The 23,164-nt window shown below is 41.7% G+C and overlaps 1 protein-coding gene and 1 non-coding gene across 2 annotated transcripts in view; one reads left to right on the top strand and one right to left on the bottom strand.

The window, feature by feature from the left end:
• The window catches only part of LOC129523959 (solute carrier family 35 member F5-like), a 66,518-nt gene that overhangs the window by 5,749 nt on the left and 37,605 nt on the right, over nt 1-23,164 (bottom strand). The window lies entirely within an intron of this gene.
• Nucleotides 1,565-1,671, top strand: LOC134758096 (U6 spliceosomal RNA). The gene has a single exon (XR_010132933.1). It is a non-coding gene; the product is annotated as a U6 spliceosomal RNA (small nuclear RNA).

The following is a 23,164-nucleotide window of genomic DNA, read 5'->3' as shown; positions in this document are numbered from 1 at the left end:
ATATGAATGTCAACTGTTTCAAAAAATCAAATACTTCCAGAACTGAAAAACAAAAAAAAAACTCCACCAGGTAGAAGGTTCTAAATGCAATGGTAGGAGTTTCAAAAATGCATAAAAACTAAGGCAGGATACTGGAATCAGATTCTTGCCACTCAAAATAAGAATTATACTTTAAAAATGTAGATGAAAGCTGGCTTCACTTCTCCCCACAGAATAACCAAAATAAATATACATCAACGAGATTATCACCAGCAATCTCCCAGAACTCATGAAAGAGAATCGGTCAGTTCCTGGGGCCACTGAGAAGTAAAAACAAAACAAAACAAAACAAAACAAAACTCCAGCAGACAGTAAGAGAATCAGATTTTCATATCTGTGACACTCTTCCCCCAGTCTGCTTGGTATCAAGCACATGTAAAACTTCCCCCAACTCAGATTCTACACTGGAAAAAGTGAGATTAAGTTGGACACACAACTTGCCTACCATCTTGGCTTCTTTGGCAGGAGACCTATCCATGCCTCAACCCATGAGAAGCATCAGGAGTGCCTGAAGGGAGATACCACCCTGTGGACAGCCGGACACAAAGGAAGGGGGCAGGATTACCATCTCCAGCCCTGGAAGCTCCGCTCTGTAACTCAACCAAAGGAGATGCCAAATCAGAGTGGCTGTTCGGCAGCACTACACTGTAGGAGGTAGATTCCACAGGTCTCTTGGGCATGAACTCCTAGCCAGCCTTTCCATACCACAGGGATAGCTCCTTTGGAACCTCCCCCATTCCAGCCAGGCAATCCTCTGATCCTTTGCTAGAAGAACAGAGGCAAACCTGGGTTTTAAGTACCATTTAGTGCTGAAAAAGAGGCAGTGACCTAGCGGGAAAAATGTGTAAGAAATTCAACAGCTAAATTACAAATAATCTCTAAGCAAACATACCAGTAAAAACCAAAACAGACTAGACAAAGAAGATTGGAATAAATAATAAATCCTTTAATGCAAAGACACAGACATATATCCATAAGAACATGGAACCATGACCTCCCCAAACGTATAAAGCAAGGAACCAGTGACTGACCCTAATGAGATGGTGATTCATGAGCTCTCTGACCAAGAATTCAAAATAGCAGTTTTACAGAAACTCAGGGATCTCCAAAACAACAAAGAAAACTCACCCATTGCATACAGATGCTTCCATTTTATCTTAACATTTCGAGGTGATTCATTTTATTTTGAGGACCTACGTGCCATTCATTTTCTTCCACAGCTGCACCAACAGACACACACATGCTCAAACATTAGTCTCAACCAAAAATTATACACACAAACAGACTGAAGCTGGGGATGCAGTCAGTCAGCCAGAAGTTGTTTGGTAAATTATCTATTCATTTGGAAGAAAAACAAAGTTAGACCCCTATCTCAAGCTACTGAATGAACAAAATTAAAACTCCAAAATGTAAACATTAAAAAAAAACTATAAACATACCAGAGATGATACTTCAAGTTAGAGCAGCCTAAAAAGGTGGACAAATCCTCTCCCCGCCAAAACAAATATAAAAGTATAAAGTTGTTTTGCTCACTTCAGCAGCACATGAACTAAAACTGGAATGATACAGAGAAGATTAGCATGGCCCCTGCACAAGGATGACACGCAAATTCATGAAGCATTTCATTTTTAAAAAAGTATAAAATTGTTTAAACAAGCGTTTTAGGACTGGAAATCAACCAAAAGCAAATAATAAACTAAAAAGGGTCTATTCATGAAACCTACCCAAATGTCATATAAGAACAGCAAGACTCTGAACTTACTGATTATTTCCTTCTATCATCTCACATCTATAGACATAGATAGATGAGTAGAAATTATCCTTTCTGCAGCCAGGCGAGGTGGTTCACACCTGTAATCCCTGCACTTTGGGAGGCCGAGGCAGGTGGATCACCTGAGGTCAGGAGTTCGAGACCAGCCTGGCCAACAATGATGAAACCCCACCTCTACTAAAAATACAAAAATTAGTCGGGCATGATGGCGGGTGCCTGTAATCCCAGCTACTTGGGAGGCTGAGGCAGGAGAATCACTTGAACACAAGAGGCAGAGATTGCAGTGAGCCAAGATAGTGCCACTGCATTGTGGGCGACAAGAGCAAAACTCTACCTCAAAAAAAAGAAAGAAAGAAAGAAAGAAAAATTATCCTTTCTGAAGAACACAGAAAAAAAAGGCTGGAGAAAAATGATCAGAGCCTCAGAGACCTCTGGGACAACATCAAGCACACAAACATACATATAATAAGAGTCCTGAAGGGGAGGAGAGCAGAAAAAAGGTTAAAAAAATTTTTTTGAAGAAATAATGCCCTGAAAACCTCCCAACTATGCTGAAAAACATTAATCAGCAGGTTCAAGAAGCCCCACAAACCTAGGTAAGAAAAACACAAAGAGATTTGCACATCATAGTTAAATTGCTAAAAGCCAAAGACAATTTAAAAATCTTGAATGCAGTAAGAGAAAAATAACTCCCATGTACAGAAGAACAACAACATATTTAACAGCTGAGTTTCCATCAGAATCAATAGAGGCCAAAAGGCAGTAGAACAACATATTCAAAAGACTCAAAGAAAACAGTGTCAACCAATATGTCCAGCAAAATCCAGCATATAAACAGAACCAAAGACAAAAACCACGTGATTATCTCAATAAATGCAGAAAAGGTCTTTGACAAAATTCAACAGCACTTCATGCTAAAAACGCTCAATAAATTAGGTATTGATGGGACGTAACTCAAAATAATAAGAGCTATCTATGACAAACCCACAGCCAATATCATACTGAATGGGTAAAAACTGGAAGCATTCCCTTTGAAAACTGGCACAAGACAGGGATGCCCTCTCTCACCACTCCTAGTCAACATAGTTCTGGCCAGGGCAATCAGGCAGGAGAAAGAAATAAAAGGTATTCAATTAGGAAAAGAGGAAGTCAAATTGTCCCTGTTTGCAGATGACATGATTGTATATCTAGAGAACCCCATCGTCTCAACCCAAAATCTCCTTAAGCTGATAAGCAACTTCAGCAAAGTCTCAGGATACAAAATCAATGTGCAAAAATCACAAGCATTCTTATACACCAATAACAGACAAACAGAGAGCCAAATCATGAGTGAACTCCCATTCACAATTGCTTCAAAGAAAATAAAATACCTAGGAATCCAACTTACAAGGGATGTGAAGGACCTCTTCAAGAAGAACTACAAACCACTGCTCAATGAAATAAAAGAGGATACAAACAAATGGAAGAACATACCATGCTCATGGATAGGAAGAATCAACATTATGAAAATGGCCATACTGCCCAAGGTAATTTATAGATTCAATGCCATCCCCATCAAGCTACCAATGATTTTCTTCACAGACTTGGAAAAAACTACTTTAAATTTTATATGGAACCAAAAAAGAGCCTGCATTGCCAAGTCAATCCTAAGCCAGAAGAACAAAGCTGGATGCATCCCACTACCTAACTTCAAACTACACTACAAGGCTACAGTAACCAAAACAGCATGGTACCGGTACCAAAACAGAGATATAAACCAATGGAACAGAACAGAGCCCTCAGAAATAATACCAAACATCTACAACTATCTGATCTTTGACAAACCTGAGAAAAACAAGAAATGGGAAAAGGATTTCCTATTCAACAAATAGTGCTGGGAAAACTGGCTAGCCTTATGTAGAAAGCTGAAACTGGATCCCTTCCTTACACCTTATACAAAAATTAATTCAAGATGGATTAAAGACTTAAATGTTAGACCTAAAACCATAAAAACCCTAGAAGAAAACCTAGGCAGTACCATTCAGGACATAGGCATAGGCAAGGACTACATGCCTAAAACACCAAAAGCAATGGCAACAAAAGCCACAATTGACAAATAGGATCTAATTAAACTAAAGAGCTTCTGCACAGCAAAAGAAACTACCATCAGAGTGAACAGGCCAACCTACAGAATGGGAGAAAATTTTTACAATCTACCCATCTGACAAAGTGCTAATATCCAGAATCTACAAAGAACTCAAACAAATTTACAAGAAAAAAAAACCCCATCAACAAGTCAGCAAAGGATATGAACAGACACTTCTGAAAAGAAGACATTTGTGCAGCCAACAGACACATGAAAAAATGCTCATCATCACTGGCCATCAGAGAAATGCAAATCAAAACCACAATGAGATACCATCTCACACCAGTTAGAATGGCAATCATTAAAAAGTCAGGAAACAACAGGTGCTGGAGAGGATGTGGAGAAATAGGAACACTTCTACACTGTTGGTGGGAATGTAAACTAGTTCAACCATTGTGGAAGTCGGTGTGGCGATTCCTCAGGGATCTAGAACTAGAAAAACCATTTGACCCAGCCATCCCATTACTGGGTATATACCCAAAGGACTATAAGTCATGCTGCTATAAAGACACATGCACACGTATGTTTATTGTGGCACTATTCATAATAGCAAAGACTTAGAACCAACCCAAATGTCCAACAATGATAGACTGGATGAAGAAAATGTGGCACATGTACACCATGGAATACTATGCAGCCACAAAAAATGATGAGTTCATGTCCTTTGTAGGGATATGGATGAAGCTGGAAACCATCATTCTCAGCAAACTATCGCAAGGACAAAAAACCAAACACCGCATGTTCTCACTCATAGGTGGGAATTGAACAATGAGAACACATGGACACAGGAAGGGGAACATCACACACTGGGGCCTGTTGTGGGGTTGGGGGAGGGGGGAGGGATAGCATTGGGAGATATACCTAATGTTAAATGACGAGTTAATGGGTGCAGCACACCAACATGGCACATGTATACATATGTAACAAACCTGCATGTTGTGCACATGTACCCTATAACTTAAAGTATAATAAAAAAAAAATATATATATATATATAAAGAAGCTAAAATAAATTCATTCAAAGATATACAAAAACAGGCCGGGCACAGCAGCTCACGCCTGTTATCCCAGCATTTTGGGAGGCCGAGGCGGATGGATCACTTCAGCTCAGGAGTTTGAGATCAGCCTGGCCAACATGGTGAAACCCCATCTCTACAAAAAATACAAAAATTAGCTGGGCGTGGTGGCAGTCACCTATAGTCCCAGCTACTCTGCAGACTGAGGCACAAGAATCACTTCAACTCCGGAGGTGGAGGTTGCAGTGAGCCAAGATCGTGCCACTGCACTCCAGCCTGGGTGACAGAGCGAGATTCTGCTCAAAAGAAAGATGAACAAAAACAGAATCTGTAGCTAGCAGAACTGTCCCATGAGAAATATTAAAGGAAGACTTTCAGGTTGAAAGAAAATTGTACCAGAAAATGAATCCGCAGAAAGAAATGAAGAGCAATGGAAATGATAAATATGTGGGTTAGCATAAAGGGCTGTATGAACAGGTTTTTTTCTCTTTTTTTTATATGAGTTTGTTTTAAATGTTCTGTTTAAATATATATTTATAGATTATGTAAGTTCATATGATATATATATATACATTTGTTAATATAAAATAGTTTTAAAATGTTCGTTTAAATATTATATGACTGCATAAGGCAATCACTCTATCACAGTTCTGTCGGATTTATGGCATATGTAAGTATAATAAATATAGCATTAATGGCTCAAAGAATGGGGAAATGGAGCTATATTAGAACAAAGTTGTTATATTTTTCAAAATTCCCAGCATTAAGCTAAAGTAGATTGTGATAAGATATGTATTATAATCCCTAGAGTAACCACAAAGAAAATTAAATTTCAAAATAGTTAATAAAATAACCTAGGACTTAAAACGTCTCACACTTAAAAAAAAGAGGATGTGTTTAACACAAAAGAAGGCAGCAAAATAGGATGGGGGGAAAAAAGACATGGGACATACAAAAACAAATAGTAAAATGGCAGATGTAAATCCAAAGATATCAACAATTAAATTCAATGTAATGGATTAAACACTCCAATCAAAAGGCAGTCATTATCAACATGTACGAAAAAGCACGGTCCAATACAGTCGTGTGCTACACCATGACATTTCAGTCAATGACAGGCCGCATATAGGACGGTGGTCCCATAGGATTACAAAGAAGCTGAAAAATTTCTGTTGCCTCGTGATGTCATATCTGTGGTAACGCTGCAGCACAAAGCATTACTCATGAGTCTCTGGTGAAGCTGGTGTAAACAAATCTACTACCAGTCATATAAAAGTATAGCCCACATAATTATAGTTGCAGTCTCTAATGCTTGATAAAGATAATAAATGACTACGCTACTGGTTTATGTATACACCGTACTATACCATTTTTGTTGCTATTTTAGAGTGTACACCTACTTATTTTTTTTTAACTGTAGAGCAGCCTCAGGCAGGTCCTTCAGGAGATATTCCCAAAGAAATTATTGCTGTCATAGGAAGTGACAGCTCCGTCCATGTTACTGACCCTGAAGACCTTCCAGTGGGACAAGATGTGGAGGTGGGAAACAGTGATATTGATGATCCTGACCCTCCCTGTAGAGCCCTAGACTAATGTGTGTGTTTGTCTCTTCGTTTTTAACAAAGAAGTTTGAAAAGTAGGAAAAAAAATTACAAATTTTAAAAATAAAAATTGAATAAGGCTATAAAGAAAGAAAATACTTTTGTACAGCTGTACAATATATGCTTTAAGCTAAGTGTTATTGCAAAAAAGTCAGAAAGTTAAAATATTAAAAAGGATAAAAGCCAAGCTTGGTGGCTCATGCCTGTAATCCCTGCACTTTGGGAGGCCGAGGTGGGCAGATCACAAGGTCAGGAGATGGAGATTATCCTGGCCAACATGGTGAAACCCCATCTCTACTAAAAATACAAAAATTAGCTGGGAGTGGCGCCACGTGCCTGTAATTCCAGCTACTCAGGAGGCTGAGGCAGGAGAATCGCTTGAACCCAGGAGGCAGAGGCTGCAGTGAGCCAAGATCACACCACTGCACTCCAGCTTGGCAACAGAGCTAGACTCTGCCTCAAAAAAATAAAAGGGTATAAATTTAAAAAGTTGTGTATGTAATGTTATTTTATTATCGAAGAAAGAAAACCATTTTTAATAAATTAAGTGTAGCCTAAGTGTACAGTGTGTATAAAGCCTGCAGTAGGGTACAGTAATGTCCTAGGCATTCACATTCAATTACCATTCACTCACTGACTCACCCAAAGCAACTTTAGTCCTACAAGCTCCATTCATGGGAAGTGCTCTATACAGGTGTTACATTTTTTATCTTTTATATCATATTTTTACTCTATCTCTTCTATCTTTAGAAATGTTTATATACACAAATAGTCATGATTATGTTACAATTTCCTGCAGTGTTGAGTACAGTAACATGCCGTACAGGTTTGTAGCCTAGGATCACTAGGTTATACCCTATAGTCTAGGTGTGTAGCAGGCTATACCATCTAGGTTTCTGGAAAGGTACATTTCTCAAAACATCCCTGTCGTTAATTGACACATGACTACATAAGCTGTCTTCAAGAAAAGCACTTTTAATTCAGACAAAAGTAGTTACAAAGTAAAAGAATGGGGAAAATATAGCTGGCTCATGCCTGTAATCCCAGCACTTTGGGAGGACCAGGTGGGCGAATCGCTTGAAGTCAGGAGTTCGAGACCAGCCTGGCCAACATGGTGAAACCCCATCTCTACTAAAAATACAAAAATTAGCTGGGCCTGGTGGTGCACACTTGTAATCTCAGCTACTCAAGAGGCAGGAGGCTGAGGCAAGAGAATCGCTTGAACGTGGGAGGCGGAGGTTGCAGTGAGCTGAGATTGCACCAGTGCACTCCAGCCTGGGTGACAGAGAGAGACTGTCTCAAAAAAAAAAAAAAAAAAAAAATGGAGAAAATATATGTAAATCATACAAAATGTTACCATAAGGGAGTTGAAGTACTTATGTTAATATCAGAAAAAAAAATAGAATTTAAATCAAGAAATATTGGTAGGGATAAATAGCAACAATATTTCATAATGATAAAAGTATCAAAACATCAGAAACATAAAACAATTATAAAGACATAGGCATTGAATAACACATACATGCAGCAAACACTGACAGAATGGAAAGGAGAAATGGACAATTTAGTAATTGTAATTAGAAATTTTAAGTCCCTTCTCTAAGTAACTGATAGAATGGCTAGGCATAAAATGAATAAGGATATATAAATCTTGCACAACTGTCAACCAACTTTACCCAGCTAACATATAGAATGCTCCCACCCAACAGCAGGGTATACAGTCCTTTCACATCCACATGGAACATTTTCCAGGATAGAGCCTTTGCTGGATCACGAAACTAGTCTCAATAAACTTAAAAGGATTGAAGTCATCTGAAGTATGTCCTCCAACCCTGATGGAACTAAATTGAAAATTAACGACAGAAAGAAATTTGGTAAACCCTCAAACATTTGAAAAACATACTTCTAAATAAACATGGAGGCCAGGAGCGGTGGCTCATGCCTGTAATTCCAACAATTTGGGAGGCTGAGGAGGGTAGATTACCTGAGGTGAGGAGTTCGAGACCAGCCTGGCCAACATGGCGAAACCCCATATCTACTAAAAATACAAAAATTAGCCAGCATGGTGGCACGCACCTGTAGTCGCAGCTACTCAGGAACCTGAGGCAGGAGAATTACTTGAACTGGGAGGCAGAGGTTGCAGTGAGCTGAGACTGAGCCACTGCACTCCAGTCTGGAAGACAGCATGAGACTCCGTCTGTGAAACCCCGTATCTACTAAAAATACAAAAATTATCTGGCATGGTGGCACATGCCTGTAGTCACAGCTACTCAGGAGGCTGAGGCAGGAGAATCACTTGAACCTGGGAAGTGGATGCTGCAGTGAGCCAAGGTCGTGCCATTGCACTCCTGTCTGGCCAATAAGAGCAAAACACCACCCCCCCCAAAATAAAATAATAACTAAATAAATAATTTAATCACCATGGGTCAAAGAAAAAAAATCATAAGGTTAATTAGAAAACATTTCAAACTGAATGAAAACAAAACCACTGAAATCTCTGAGGGTAGCTAATGCAAGGCCTAAAAGAAAGTTTATAGCTTTAAATGCTTAAATTAGAAGGAAGAAAGATCTATAATCCATAATCTAATCTTTCACTTCAAAAGGTAGAAAAAGAAGGGCAAATTAAACCCAAAGTAAAGTGAAGGAAACAATAGCAATCAAAATACAAATCAATAAAATAAAAACAGTAAGGAAGAAAGTCAAAAGCTGATTATTTGAAAAGAGAAATACAGTTGATAAAATTTTCTCTAGACTGACAAAGAAAAAAAGAAATAAGACATAAATTATGAAAATCAGGAATGAAAAGGGAATGTAGCTACTGACCCTACAGAAAGGATTTTAAGAGAATACTATGAACAGCTTTATGCCAGCAAATTACACAACATAGATGAAATGTATAAATTCCTAGAAAGACAAAAATTACCAAAACTGACTCAATCAGAAATTTAAAATCTGAGGAGACTGATAACAAATAAGAAATTGAATTAGTAACTTAAAATCTTCCCACAAAAAAAAACTCTAGGCCCAGATGACTTTACTGGTCAATTGTATCCAATATTTAAGGAAGCAATCTTGCCAATCCTATACAAACTCTTCAGAAAATCTGTGTATTTGTTTATGAGGGCTGCCATCACAAAGTACTGCACTATGTGGCTTAAACTATGGAAATTTACTGTCTCACAGTTCTAGAGGCTACAAGTCCAAGACCAAGGTGTTGGTAGGTTGGTTCCTTCCAAGGACTGTGAGGGAAGGGTCTGTTCCAGACCTCTTTCACTGGCTTGCAGAGTCATCTTCCGCCTGTCTTCACATTCTCTCCCCTCTGTCTGTGTCTGTGTCCAAATTTCCGCTTCTTACAAGGACACCAGTCGTATTGGATTGGGACCCACCCTAAAGACCTCATTTTAACTTGATTACCTCTATAGAAACCTCATCTCCAAATAAGAGCACATTCTGAGGCACTGGCACTTAGCATTTTAACGTATACATTTGGGAAGGAGGGCACAGTTCAACCGATACCAATAGGTGAGGAGGAAATATTTCCTAACTCATTCGATGAGGCCAGTATCATTACCCAGATACCAACACAATACAAAGATATCAGAAGTAGGAAAAACTATCAACTAAAATCTCTCATAAAAATAGATGCAAAAACTCTTTAAAAATAATACTAGCAAACTGAATACATAAACATATATTTTTAAGTACCCACCATGACAAAGTGGGAATTACCCCAGGAAAGTAAGGTTAGATTAACATCTTAAAATATATTAATATTACATACCATATTAATAGAATAAAGAATAAAAATCGCATGATTATCTCAATAGATATAGGAAAATCATTTGACAAAATCCATGATAAAATAAAAAGAACTTTCCACAAAGTAGAAAAAAGCAGAACTTCTTCAACCTTATAAAGAGCTTTTCTCAAGAAACCTGTATCTATGTGATATTTGATGGTGAAAGACTGAGATCAAAAACAAGACAAGCATGTCCATTCTTAACACTTCTATTGAAAATTTTACTGAAAGTTATAGCCAGGGATAGACTGGAAAAAAATAATAAAAGGCATCCAGACTGGGAAAAAAGAAATAAAACTGTCCTTAATCACAGAAGATGTGTGTAGAAAATCTGATGGAATCTATTTTTAAAAACCTGCTAGAACTAATGAGTAAGTTTAGGAAGGTTGCAGGATATAAAACCAATATAAAAAATCAATTGTATTTTATATGCTAGCAATGAACAATCTAAAATGATATTAAGAAAAAAATTGCACTCACAATAAAAAATAATAAAACACGGAAAAATATCAACAAAAGAAGTGTAAGACTCATACACTGAGAATTTTGAAACAATGTTTTGTGAAGATCTAAATAAATGGAGAAATATGTTATGTTCCATGGCATTTTATTATATTTATAGCATAGTTTTATTATAGTTATAAAATCATTTTTTTTTCTTTTTAATGGAGTTCTTTTTCAAGTTTGATTTTTTCTTTTTTCTTTTCTTTTTTTTTGTGTGTGTGTTTGTTTGTTTGTTGAGACAGGGTTTCACTCTGTCACCTAGGCTGGAGTGCAGTGGCACGACCTCAGCTCACTGCAACCTCCACCTCCTGGGTTCAAGCCATTCTCCTACCTTAGCCTCCAGAGTAGCTGGGACTAAAGGTAAGCACCACTACGCCTGGCTAATTTTTGTATTTTTTTGTAGAGACAGGGTTTCACCATGTTGGTCAGGCTGGTCTCGAACCCCTGACCTCAAGTGATCCACCCACCTTGGCCTTCCAAAATGCTGGGATTACAGGCGTGAGCTACTATGCCCAGCCCCGAATTTGATTTTATTATACCAATATTATCTTCTCCCCTCCCACAGTTCCCCAATCACTTCTCTACACACTCTGGTCTGGCACAGTTTCAAATTTGTGGAGTTGATATCTGGGGCTCCTACTGGAAGGAGGATAAAAACAGAAGGAATTTGGCACCGGGCTCCTCCATCTTCCACACATGCGGCATTTGTTCTGAGAATGTCACCTCCCTCACAGTGCATGTCAGAATGGCACGCCAGCATGGGCCTCTGGTCTAGCACACAGAAAGGGTAAAAAGTACACATGGTGACCATTGTCACTTTGCAGATTTCCTGCCTCCCACTCACATGTCTGAGACCAGTTTTGCTACTGTTGCACCGCTAACCACAGAAGCCAGAAAGGGAAACTACTTTCTTTCTTTTTTTTCTTCTTTTTTTTTTTTGAGATGGAGTCTCACTTTGTCGCCAGGCTGGAGTGCAGTGGCACGATCTCGGCTCACCGCAACCTCCAACTCCCTGGTTCAAGCTATTCTCCTGCCTCAGCCTCCCAAGTAGCTGGGATTACAGGCATGCACCACCACACCCAGCTAATTTGTGTATTTTTAGTAGAGACAGGATTTCACCATGTTGGCTAGGCTGGTCTTGATCTCCTGACTGTGTGATCCACCCGCCTTGGCCTGTCAAAGTGATGAGATTACAGGCGTGAGCCACTGCGCCCACCCAGGGAAAATAAGTTTTCAATAGAGAATTTTCTATTAAGGAAGAGAGTGTTCTTTCAGCAAAGACAGGCTTTAGCCACACCTGTTTTTATAAGGATTTGAGGGGAGGGAAATATGCCAAGAGACAACTTCAGAAGTTTATAAAGACAAGAGCGACCTCTCCAAAACAGCTAGAAGAGTGGGTCTTTAGTGGTGAGGTCTTCATCTCTGTCTGATCTCTCTAGGCTGAAGGACAGATGTGAATTTGCTGTGAAGGGATATTCTTCTCAAGGACACTTACCGTCTGTTTCCTGGGGATAGGAAGGTAAGTCATCAGTGTCAAGAACCTTACTGGTAAAACAATAAAACAACGTATTCATTCGGATTTGTGCTCTTTAAGTGAGAGGGGTTCTAGAACAGCCTTTCTGTCTGGACCCCTCGATGGTAAACCATCCCGTGTGAGGTCTGCTCTTTACCGTGTGGACGAGGCCAGGGCTGTCATTTGACATCCGTGGCCACAGCCCGGAGTCGGCCAGCTCCGGTGCGATTGTACTTAGTACATCAGTAGTCACGAGAAAACTGGCTAAGAAAACACGGAGCTTCAACTGGAACAAAATGTTATACGTGCAACACCCATGACCGTGTGGCTGTTTTATCCCCATTGCTCGTTTCTTTTCTGCAGAAGGTTCTTTTTAAATTTTGACATATATTTGTCCAATTGTTTGGTAATGCATTTCCATGTTTTCAGAAATAGTGAATCAAATCTGGACTGGAACAACACTCCCTCACTTACCTACTGCACCCAGCGCCTGCCTCGCTGTGGGAATGCCCCATCCTTGGTGTCTTAAAATTTGCAGAGCGTCTTTACTTGTACATGAGACATGTGCATATACAGAGCAAAAATTCTACATGACCTCACTTACGTGTGGACTCTAAAAATGTCACACTCACAGAAGTGGAGAGTAGAATGATGGTTACCAGAGGCTGGAGGGAGGGGCGGGCAGGGAAAGGGGAGAGGTTGGTCAATGGGTACAAAGTTATCATCAGTTAGAAGGATTAAGTTCTGGTGCTCTATTGCACCGCGTGATGACTATAGTTAATACTAATGTATTGTGTATTTGAAAAGACCTGAAGGAGAGGATTTTCAATGTTCTCACCACAAAGAAATGGTAACTATCGGAGGTGATGGATATGCTAATTAGCCTGGTGGTATCATTCCCCAGTGTATATGTGTATCAAAGCATCACACTGTATCCCATAAATACATGCAATTATTTTTTAATTAAATTTTTTTTAAAACTTAGGCCAGGCTTGGTGGCTCATGCCTGTAATCCCAGCACTTTGGGAGGCTGAGGAGGGGTGATCATTTGAGGTCAGGAGTTTGAAACCAGCCTGACCAACACAGGGAAACCCCCTCTGTACTAAAAATACAAAAATCAGCCAGGTGTGGTGGCATGTGCCTGTAATCCTAGCTACTCAGGAGGCTGAGGCAGGAGAATCACTTGAACCCAGGAGGCAGAGGTTTCAGTGAGCCGAGATCACACCACTGTACTCCAGCTTGAGCGACAGAGCGCAGGCTCTGTCTCAAAAAAAAAAAAAAAAAACTTAAAAACTTCAAAAATAAATGTGTATCTTATTGTCCCAAATGTTTCACATACCAAAAAACCATTCTGTTCTAAACCTTGTTTTTCTTTTCATTGAACAATAATTTTTGGAGAGCTTTCCAAAGCAGCACATACAGAAATTCATTTTTTGTAGCCCTATAGTATTTTATCTTTGCACAATTTATTTCAAAGCCTCTATTGAGGGACACGTGGACTGTTTACAATGCTTTACTATTATTAAAAAAAAAAGAATGCTGCAGTGAATTACCTTACACATATATCTTTTGCGTTGTATCTATGGAATAAATTCCTAGAAATAGAATTGGGAGAGATATACATTTGCAATAAATATCACCAGACTGTCCTTTGTAGGCTTTGGCTTATCACTTTATAACATAAAAATTTTTATAAGATATATCCTTACCTCATACCGTATAAAAAATTAACTCAAAATGAAACAAAAGCCTACATGTAAGAGAATACACAGGGATAAATCCTGATGATCTCAGATTTGGCAATGGGTTCTTTGTTCTGAGAATCCTGACTCCCTCACAGTGTGTGTCAGAAGCTCAAGCAACAAGAGAAAAACATAGATGAAATGAATTTCAACAAAATTTTAAACTTTTGTGCATTGAAGAACTCTATCAAAAAAGTGAAATGACAACCCACAGAATGAGAGAATATGTTTGCCAACTGTATATATCTGTTCAGGGTCTGTCTAATATTGTCATCTGATTTCCCAGATTTTTTTTTTTTTGAGATGGAGTCTCGCTCTGTTGCCCAGGTGGGAGTGCAGTGGCACGATCTCAGCTCACTGAAACCTCCGCCTCCCACGTTCAAGCCATTCTCCCACCTCAGCCCCCCAATTAGCTGGGATTACAGGCACACACCACCACACCTGGCTAATTTCTGTATGTTTAGTAGAGATGGGGTTTCACCATTTTGACCAGGCTGGTCTCAAACTCCTGACCTCAAGTGATTTGATCTCAAGTGATCTGCCCGCCTTGGCCTCCCAAAGTGCTGGGATTACAGGCGTGAGCCACTGCGCCTGGCCTTAAATTCTTTATGTCTATTTGGCATCTAGTAACTGCAAGGCCAGCAGACAAGTGTTTACCTCTCTCCTTCAAGAAGGGGCATTCCCCTCCAAGGATGGGGCATTCCCACACTGAGGCAAGGCTGGGTGCAGGAGGCAAGTGAGGGAGACTTGTTCCCGTCCACGTTTGATTCACTGTTTCCAAAAACATGGAAATGCATTATCAAACAATTGTACAAATATACGTCAAGTTGCCTGGAATTCTCCTTTCGTGTGCAGACAGGCTGATCCAAGTCTGTGCCTCCACCTACCTTCTATATAACTCTCACACACCAAACCAATACTTCCCTTATCCTAAATCATCCCAAGGCCAGGTTCCAGGCAACTAGAGGCCACCCCCTATAGCCCAGGCTCACCCATGTTATTCAAAGTAGCCAGTCCTAAACTGATGGCCCGGCCCTGCCTTGCCTTTCCTGCAGAAACTCCAGTAAGGGCTATGGCCCATGCCTTCTCACTCATCTTTTGCCTCTTGACCATCCTAACGCTTTCGCTGTGGCCCTGCGTGTTGTGGCATGTCCCCTCCTCTCAGGAACCGTAAGAAAACTCTTCTTTCAGTAACATTGGCCTCTCCACATCATCATTCAGTCACCTCCATAAACTAAAATCCTGCCGTTACAATTGAGACAAGTATCCATAATATATAAAGAATAGTCACAACTCAACAATAAAAACACAACCCAAATCAAACATGAGCAAAGATCTTGAACAGACAGTTCTCCAAGGAGGATATACAAATGGCCAGCAAGCCCAGGAAAAAGATGCCCAACATCATTAATCATCAGGGAAATGCAAACCAAAACCACCATGATGCGAACAATATGAATGTCATGAAGGCCGCTGAGCTGTACAATTAAAAATGCCTCAAATAGGCCAGGTGCAGTGGTTCACACCTGTAATCCCCGCTCTTTTGGAGGCCAAAGTGAAAGGATTCCTTGAGCCCAGGAGTTCAAGACCAGCCTGGGCAACATGGGGAGAACCCAGCTCTACAAAAAATAAAAAATTAGCTGGGTGTAGTGGTACATGCCAGTAGTCCCAGCTATTCGGAAGGCTGAGGAGGGAGGATCACTTGAGCCTGGGAGGTTGAGGCTGCAGTGAGCTGTGACTGCACCACTGCACTCCAGCCTGGGCAAGAGTGAGACTTTGTCTCACAACAACAACAACAGGATAAAATTATAACTTTTATGTGCTGCATATTTTACCACAGTAAGAAAAAAATAATTAAAGCATTGTGTTAGTCAGGGTTCTCCAGAGAAATAGAACCAGTAGAATTTGTTTGCTTGTTTATAAGCTATTGATTGGCTCATCTAGAACCAGAAATACCATTTGACCCAGCAATCCCATTACTGGGTATACTATACATCATTTTACTATAAAGACACATGCACACGTGTGTTTACTGCAGCCCTATTTACAATAGTAAAGACTCGGAACCAACCCAAATGCCCATCAATGACAGACTGGATAAAGAAAATGTGAGACATATATATCATGGAATACTATGCAGCCATGAAAAAGAATGAGTTCATGTCTCTGGAGGGTCATGGATAAAGCTGGAAACCATCATTCTCAGCAAACTAACATAGGAACAAAAAACTAAACACCACATGTCTCACTCATGAGTGGGAGTTGAACAATAAGAACACATGGACACAGGGAGGGGAACATCACACACCAGGGCCTATTGGGGGTGGGGGGAAAGGGGAGGGAGAGCATTAGGAGAAATACCTGATGCATGTGGGGCTTAAAACCTAGATGACAGGTTGATAGGTGCAGCAAACCACCGTGGCACATGTATACCTACGTAGCAAACCTGCATGTTCTATGCATATATCCCAGAATTTAACTAAAATTAAATTAAATTAAATTAAATTAAATTAAAGAGATATTGATTGGATCACATCATTCTGGAGGCTAAGTCCCGCTGCGAACCACCTGTGAACTGGACCCCCAGGAAAGCCTGTGGTGTCCCAAAGTCCAAGAGGTGGAGAATCAATAGTGTAGATTCTAGTCCAGGTCTTAAGGCCTGAGAACCAGGAGTGGTGAGGGCTGGAGAAGATTGATGTCCCACCTCAGTAGTCAAGCAGAGTTAATTCAACCTTCCTCTGCCTTCTTGTTTTATTCAGGCCCTCGGTAGATTGATAATGCCCACCCATGTTGACCATCTTCTTTACTCAGTCCAACCATTCAAATGCTAATCTTTTCTGGGAACACCCTCACAAACACACCAGAAATAAGGTTTAACCAACCAGCTGGGTATCCCATCACCCAGTCAAGTTGACACATAAGAATAACTATATCAAGCATAACCATAAAAACGAAACCAAAACATCACAGTGATACACCACTTCGACTTACGAGTAAGGCTGTATGAAAACAAGAAAGCCCCTAAAAAACAGAGCATAACAAATGTTGTTGAGGATGTGGAGAAACTGAGACACTCATACATTGCTGGTGGAAAGGAAAAATGGTGCAGCCACTGTAGAACAGCTGGGCAGTTCCTCAAAACATTAAATACTGAGTTACCATTCGATCCAGCAATTCTACTCCCAGGTATATATCCAGGAGAAATAAAAACGTGTCCACACAAAAACTTGAACACGAACATTTGCAGCAGCACTATTCATAATAGCCAAAAGGTGGAAACAACCCGAACACCCAACAACTAATGAATAGATCAACAAAATGTAGTTTGTCCATACAATGGAGTATTATTTGGTCATAAAAATAGGCCAGGCGCGGTGGCTCATGCCTGTAATCCCAGCACTTTGGGAGGCTGAGGCGGGTGGATCACTTGAGGTCAGCAGTTCTAGACCAGCCTGGCCAAATGGGGAAACCCCGTCTCTACTAAAAATACAAAAATTAGCTGGGCGTGGTGGCGCATGCCTGTAATCTCAGCTACTCAGGAGGCTGAGGCAGAAGAATAGCTTGAACCTGGGAGGTGGAGGTTGCAGTGAGCCGAGATCAAGCCACTGCACTCCAGCCTGGGCGACAGAGCGAGACTCTATCTCAAAAACAAACAAACAAACAAAACCCGTAAGATTCCAACCTTTTGGGCTCAGCAATTACACTCCCAGAAGTCATGCCTCAAATGCACTTTTCTGTCTTCTAGGTCTTTTCTCCTCTCTGTCCTAATCTCCTCTCCATGCCTCAAGTGATGCCAATAAATGGGTAATAATTCCCTTAAACTCCGTGGAATTAATTTCTTTTTGACTACAGGAATTCACAGTTCAAAACAAAATAACCCCAGATTCCTTAATAAATAGAAACCTTAAAGTTCCTTCTAAAAAGATTCACAGCTATAAAAGTAATAAATGAATCGCCCAAAATACTGCACTGTGGGTCGGGTTAATAATCCTACTGGACAGGAGCTGGCATGACTCAGTTTGGGCGGCCGAGCCCAGACATCAGCATATGTGCTACTGTAGTGCCCTCTTCTGGCCGAATACAAAATCAAATTTATGTGGCCGCTTTTAGTCAAGTTTTCCATAGCTGCTTACAGGCACTGAGTTTCCTGCGACTTCCTGTTTATTGCCTCTGCTCTCCTCAAGTTCTCAGCTTTTTCTTGCATCAGCTAGGCTTGCCTCCTCCTCCTCAGGGAAGATCAAGATCCCCTGATATTCCTAATCTCAGCTCCCAAGATTTGCCCCTTCCACTACCCTGTTTCCTGGCTGTTTGCACCATAGCCTCCCACCTTGAGTAAGTCTAGTTCCATCTGTTCTCTCTTATCTATCTGCCTCCGTACTGGCCATTTACCATGTGCCAACATTGCATCTGGGCCTCTGCACTCATGACCTACCTGCCGTTCCCTCACTCACTGCCCCATCTCACCTACACTTGCCTGAGCACTCTCCGTTGATTCCTTGATCCGGGTTTTATAAAATGAGGTCTGTGGACAATCTACATTCTCTCCACCTGGCTGCTTGCTACCGGGCAGATTCCTGAGCTCCCTGAATCAGACCTTCTGGAATCCTGGAACCCGCATTTATAATAAATACCCTAAATAATTTTTATGTACATGCACACACATACACACAAACACACACACAACATAAAAACCACCCTGGGCTGGGCACAGTGGCTCATGCCTGTAATCCCAGCACTTTGGGAGGCCGAGGCGGGTGGATCATGAGGTCAGGGGATCGAGAACATCCTGGCTAACACGGTGAAACCCCGTCTCTACTAAAATACAAAAAATTAGCCGGGCGTGGTGGCGGGCACCTGTGGTCCCAGCTACTCGAGAAGCTGAGGCAGGAGAATGGCGTGAACCCGGGAGGCGGAGCTTGAAGTGAGCCGAGATCGCGCCACTGCATTCCAGCCTGGGTGACAGAGCGAGACTCTGTCTCAAACAACAACAACAACAACAACCACCCTGATGTTTTTGTTTGTTTGTTTTACTAAGCCATATTAGCTTGTCCAGAAACTTGCCATGGCTCCAAGCCATCTAAAGATTTAAATGCAAAAGACTCAGATTGGCTTTCAAGGCTTTTGGTAAATTGTTTTATATATTTTTTGTCCTTTCCTGTAAGAGGAATATATTTCCCCTTTCCCAGGGATGGCAGGCATGGCCAAGTGACTTGCTTTGGCCAATGAAACGTGAACAGCTGTAACATATGCCACAGTCAAGCGGACACTACGAAAACTATTGAACAATTCTCCCATATTTTCTTTCCCTTGGCCAGAATTGATAACCCAGATCGAAGCTGCTTCTGCAGCCTGACCCCAGAACAAAGGAGCCATGGAGCAGAGCTACAGATACCCACAAGGGAAATGTAATGTAAGAGAGAAATAACCTTGTAGTATTGCTATGATTTGGAGAGTCCTTTGTTACTGCAGTTTAACTGCCTAAGCCGACTGATACACAGTATTTCACAATTTGCTTTTCTAACTCTATTTCCCATTATTCCCTAACACTTATTCCAACTCCTGCCAGACTGAACTACTTGCTTTTCCCCAAAGACCAACAAATTTCTCCAACTCGATGCAGTTATTTGCTTCCTATCTCCTGCCTGCCAACAATACCTCTCAAAGTTTAATTTCAATCTTCAAGTTAATCTCAAGCGCTACTTTCTCTGTGCAGGGGTGTCTGATCTTTTGGCTTTCTGGGCCACACATAAGATACACTAACACTAATGATGACTGGTGAGCTAAAAAAATAAAAATAAAAAATCTCATAATGTCTAAAGAGAGTTTATGAATTTGTGTTGGCACACATGCAGCCTGCGGTACACAAGCTAGACAAGCTTGGTAAAAAGCCCTTCCCCATTCCTTTGATGCCAACTACTGTAAACTATGTTTATTGTTTTTACATATTTTCTTATCACCTCCGCCAAGAAAAAAATCATCAACTCCTTGACATTAAAGACTATCTTATTGGCCAAGTGCAGTCTCTCACACCTGTAATCCCAGCACTTTGGGAGGCCGAGACAGGCGGGATCACTTGAACTCAGGAGTTCGAGACCAGCCTGGCCAACATGGTGAAACTATGTCTACTAAAAATACAAAAATTAGCCAAGAATGGTAATGTGCTTCTGTAATCTAAGCTACTTCGGAGGCTGAAGCAGGAGAATCACTTGAAACCCAGGAAGCGGAGGTTGCAGTGAGCCGAGATCACACCACTGCACTCCAGCCTGGGAGACAGAGCAAAAAAAAAAAGACTATCTTACTCACCACTGTATTCCTTGAAACTTTGCAAATAGTAGGTATCCACTCAAATATTTATCAAATTAGCACATTCAATTAGAGAACTGCTGTTTAATATGTTTATGATTTTTTTACAGGAAGATTTTAAAGAACATTTAACATACTCATTGGGGAAGCAAAATTAACATGCAAGAAGAATTAAAAATCATAGCAAATAGCAAAGATTCCTACTGAGTAAAATATGGGCCAGGCACGGTGGCTCACGTCTGTAATCCTAGCACTGTGGGAAGCCAAGGCAGGCAGATTGCTTGAGGCCAGGAGTTCGAGACCAGCCTAGGCAAAATAGCAAGACCTCATCGCTACTAAAAATCAAAAAACTTAGCCAGGCTTGTTGGTGTGCACCTGTAGTCCCAGCAACTTGAGAGGCTGAGGTGGGAGAATCACTTGAGCCCTGGTAGTGGAGGTTGCAATGAGCCAAGATCATGCCACTGTACTCCAGCCTGGGTGACAGAGCAAGACCCCATCTCAAAAAAATAAATAAATAAAAATAAAGTATAACTCAAAGTTTAATGAATCTCTTTCTCTCTCTCTCTGTAAAAATAAGCATGTCTTGACCTTCATCTCTCTCCCTGGATATACTCAACAGATCTTAAAGTAAAACTTCACCAAAGGGAAACAATGTGTCACACGACTCATGAGTTATGACCCCTATTGTTACAGTCCATATGCTAAAAGCAAGGATTTTTCTAATTATGGAACAAATTAGCTTATGTAAATTCTTAGGCGTAGGAAAAATGTATTTCCCTGCTTTTGATTAAAAGCCAACAAAATATAATTCCAATTTTAAAACAAATCCCCTTACCAAACCCCAACAGCAAAGTGCTGCCCCTACAAACCTCACAGCAAATAGTCCTTATTCTCAGTGACTAGCAGCTGCCTCTTTTCTCACTCCTCTCCAGCTTCAATTAACCTAATGCCCTCTGAGACATTTTGGCAGTAATTGCAAAGCTTCTTAAGGTTTGGGAATCTAATTTAATTAGATTGGCGAGATTTGATTTTAGATGTTTCTCCTCAATACCAATTCAAAACTTAATAGTTACTTTGCTTTTGTTTCCTGGTAATAACTGGTTTACGGCCCTGAGAAGAAAAATTGGGGCCAATAAAACAAGCTGGATTAGCCTGGTTCTTCACTGACTCCACAATCGACCTACCATTTGTGCAAAGTCCACTCCAGGAGAAAAATGCTTTGAAGGTAGGACTCTAACATCCTAATGTGTCCGGACTCAGTGGGTTCTTGGTCTCACTGACTTCCAGAATGAAGCCGTGGCCCCTCGCGGTGAGTGTTACAGTTCTTAAAGGCGGCATGTCCGGAGTTTCTTCCTTCTGGTGGGGTTCGTGGTCTCGCCGGCTCAGGAGTGAAGCTGCGGACCTTCGCGGTGAGTGTTGCAGCTCTTAAGGCGGCGCGTCTGGAGTTGTTCATTCCTCCTGGTGGGTTCGTGGTCTCCTGGCTCAGGAGTGAAGCTACCGACCTTCACCGTGAGTGTTACAGCTCATAAAGGCAGTGTGGACCCAAAGAGTGAGCAGCAGTAAGATTTATTGCAAAAAGCGAAAGAACAAAGCTTCCACAGCTTGGTAAGGGAACCCCGGCGGGTTGCCACTGCTGGCTCCGGCAGCCTGCTTTTATTCTCTTATCTGGCCCCACCCACATCCTGCTGATTGGTCCATTTTACAGAGAGCCAGTGGTCTGTTTTGACAGGGCACTGATTGGTGCGTTTACAATCCCTGAGCTAGACACAAAGGTTCTCCATGTCCCCACTAGATTGGCCAGATACAGAGTGTGGATTGGTGCATTAACAAACCCTGAGCTAGACACAGGGTGCTGATTGGTGTGTTTACGAACCTTGAGCTAGATACAGAGTGCCGATTGCTGTATTTACAATCCTTTAGCTAGACATAAAAGCTCTCCAAGTCCCCACCAGAGTCAGGAGCCCAGCTGGCTTCACCCAGCGGATCCCGCACAGGGGCCACAGGTGGAGCTGCCCGCCAGTCCCGCGCCCTGCGCCCGCACTCCTCAGCCCTTGGGTAGTTGATGGGACTGGGCACCGTGGAGCAGGGGGCGCTCTGGCCACACAGGAGCCCATGGAGCTGGGAAGGCTCAGGCATGGTGGGCTGCAGGTTCCAAGCCCTGCCCCGCGGGGAGGCAGCTAAGGCCCGGCGAGAAATCGAGCGCAGCGCCAGTGGGCCGGCACTGCTGGGGGACCCAGCACACCCTCCGCAGCCGCTGGCCCGGGTGCTAAGCCCCTCATTGCCCGGGGCCGGCAGGGCCCGCCGAGCCCACACCCACCCAGAACTCGCGCTGGCCCGCAATCACCGCGCGCAGCCCCTGTTCCCGCCCTCGCCTCTCCCTCCACACCTCCCCGCAAGCTGGGGGAGCCGCCTCCGGCCTCGGCCAGCCCAGAAAGGGGCTCCCACAGTGCAGCGGCAGGCTGAAGGACTCCTCAAGTGCCGTCAAACTGGGAACCCAGGCAGAGGAGGCAGGGAGAGTGAACGAGGGCTGTGACGGCTGCCAGCACGTTGTCACCTCTCACTAATCCAAAGACTGAAGATTAATTGTTGGCCAATATTGCTTCCTTTGTGGATCCATATCAGTCTAGTATAGAGAACACCAGACTGACAGTCAGAAAATGTGAATTTTGTCAGCAGCCTAGATGTTAAGAAACATGGGGCATATAAGGGTGGTCAGGTAATTTAATGTCTAAACTATGACACTTTTGAAACT

Source organism: Gorilla gorilla, chromosome 1 (assembly GCF_029281585.2).
Source record: "Gorilla gorilla gorilla isolate KB3781 chromosome 1, NHGRI_mGorGor1-v2.1_pri, whole genome shotgun sequence".
NCBI lineage: Eukaryota > Metazoa > Chordata > Mammalia > Primates > Hominidae > Gorilla > Gorilla gorilla.
This window is presented reverse-complemented; position numbering and strand designations above follow the sequence as displayed.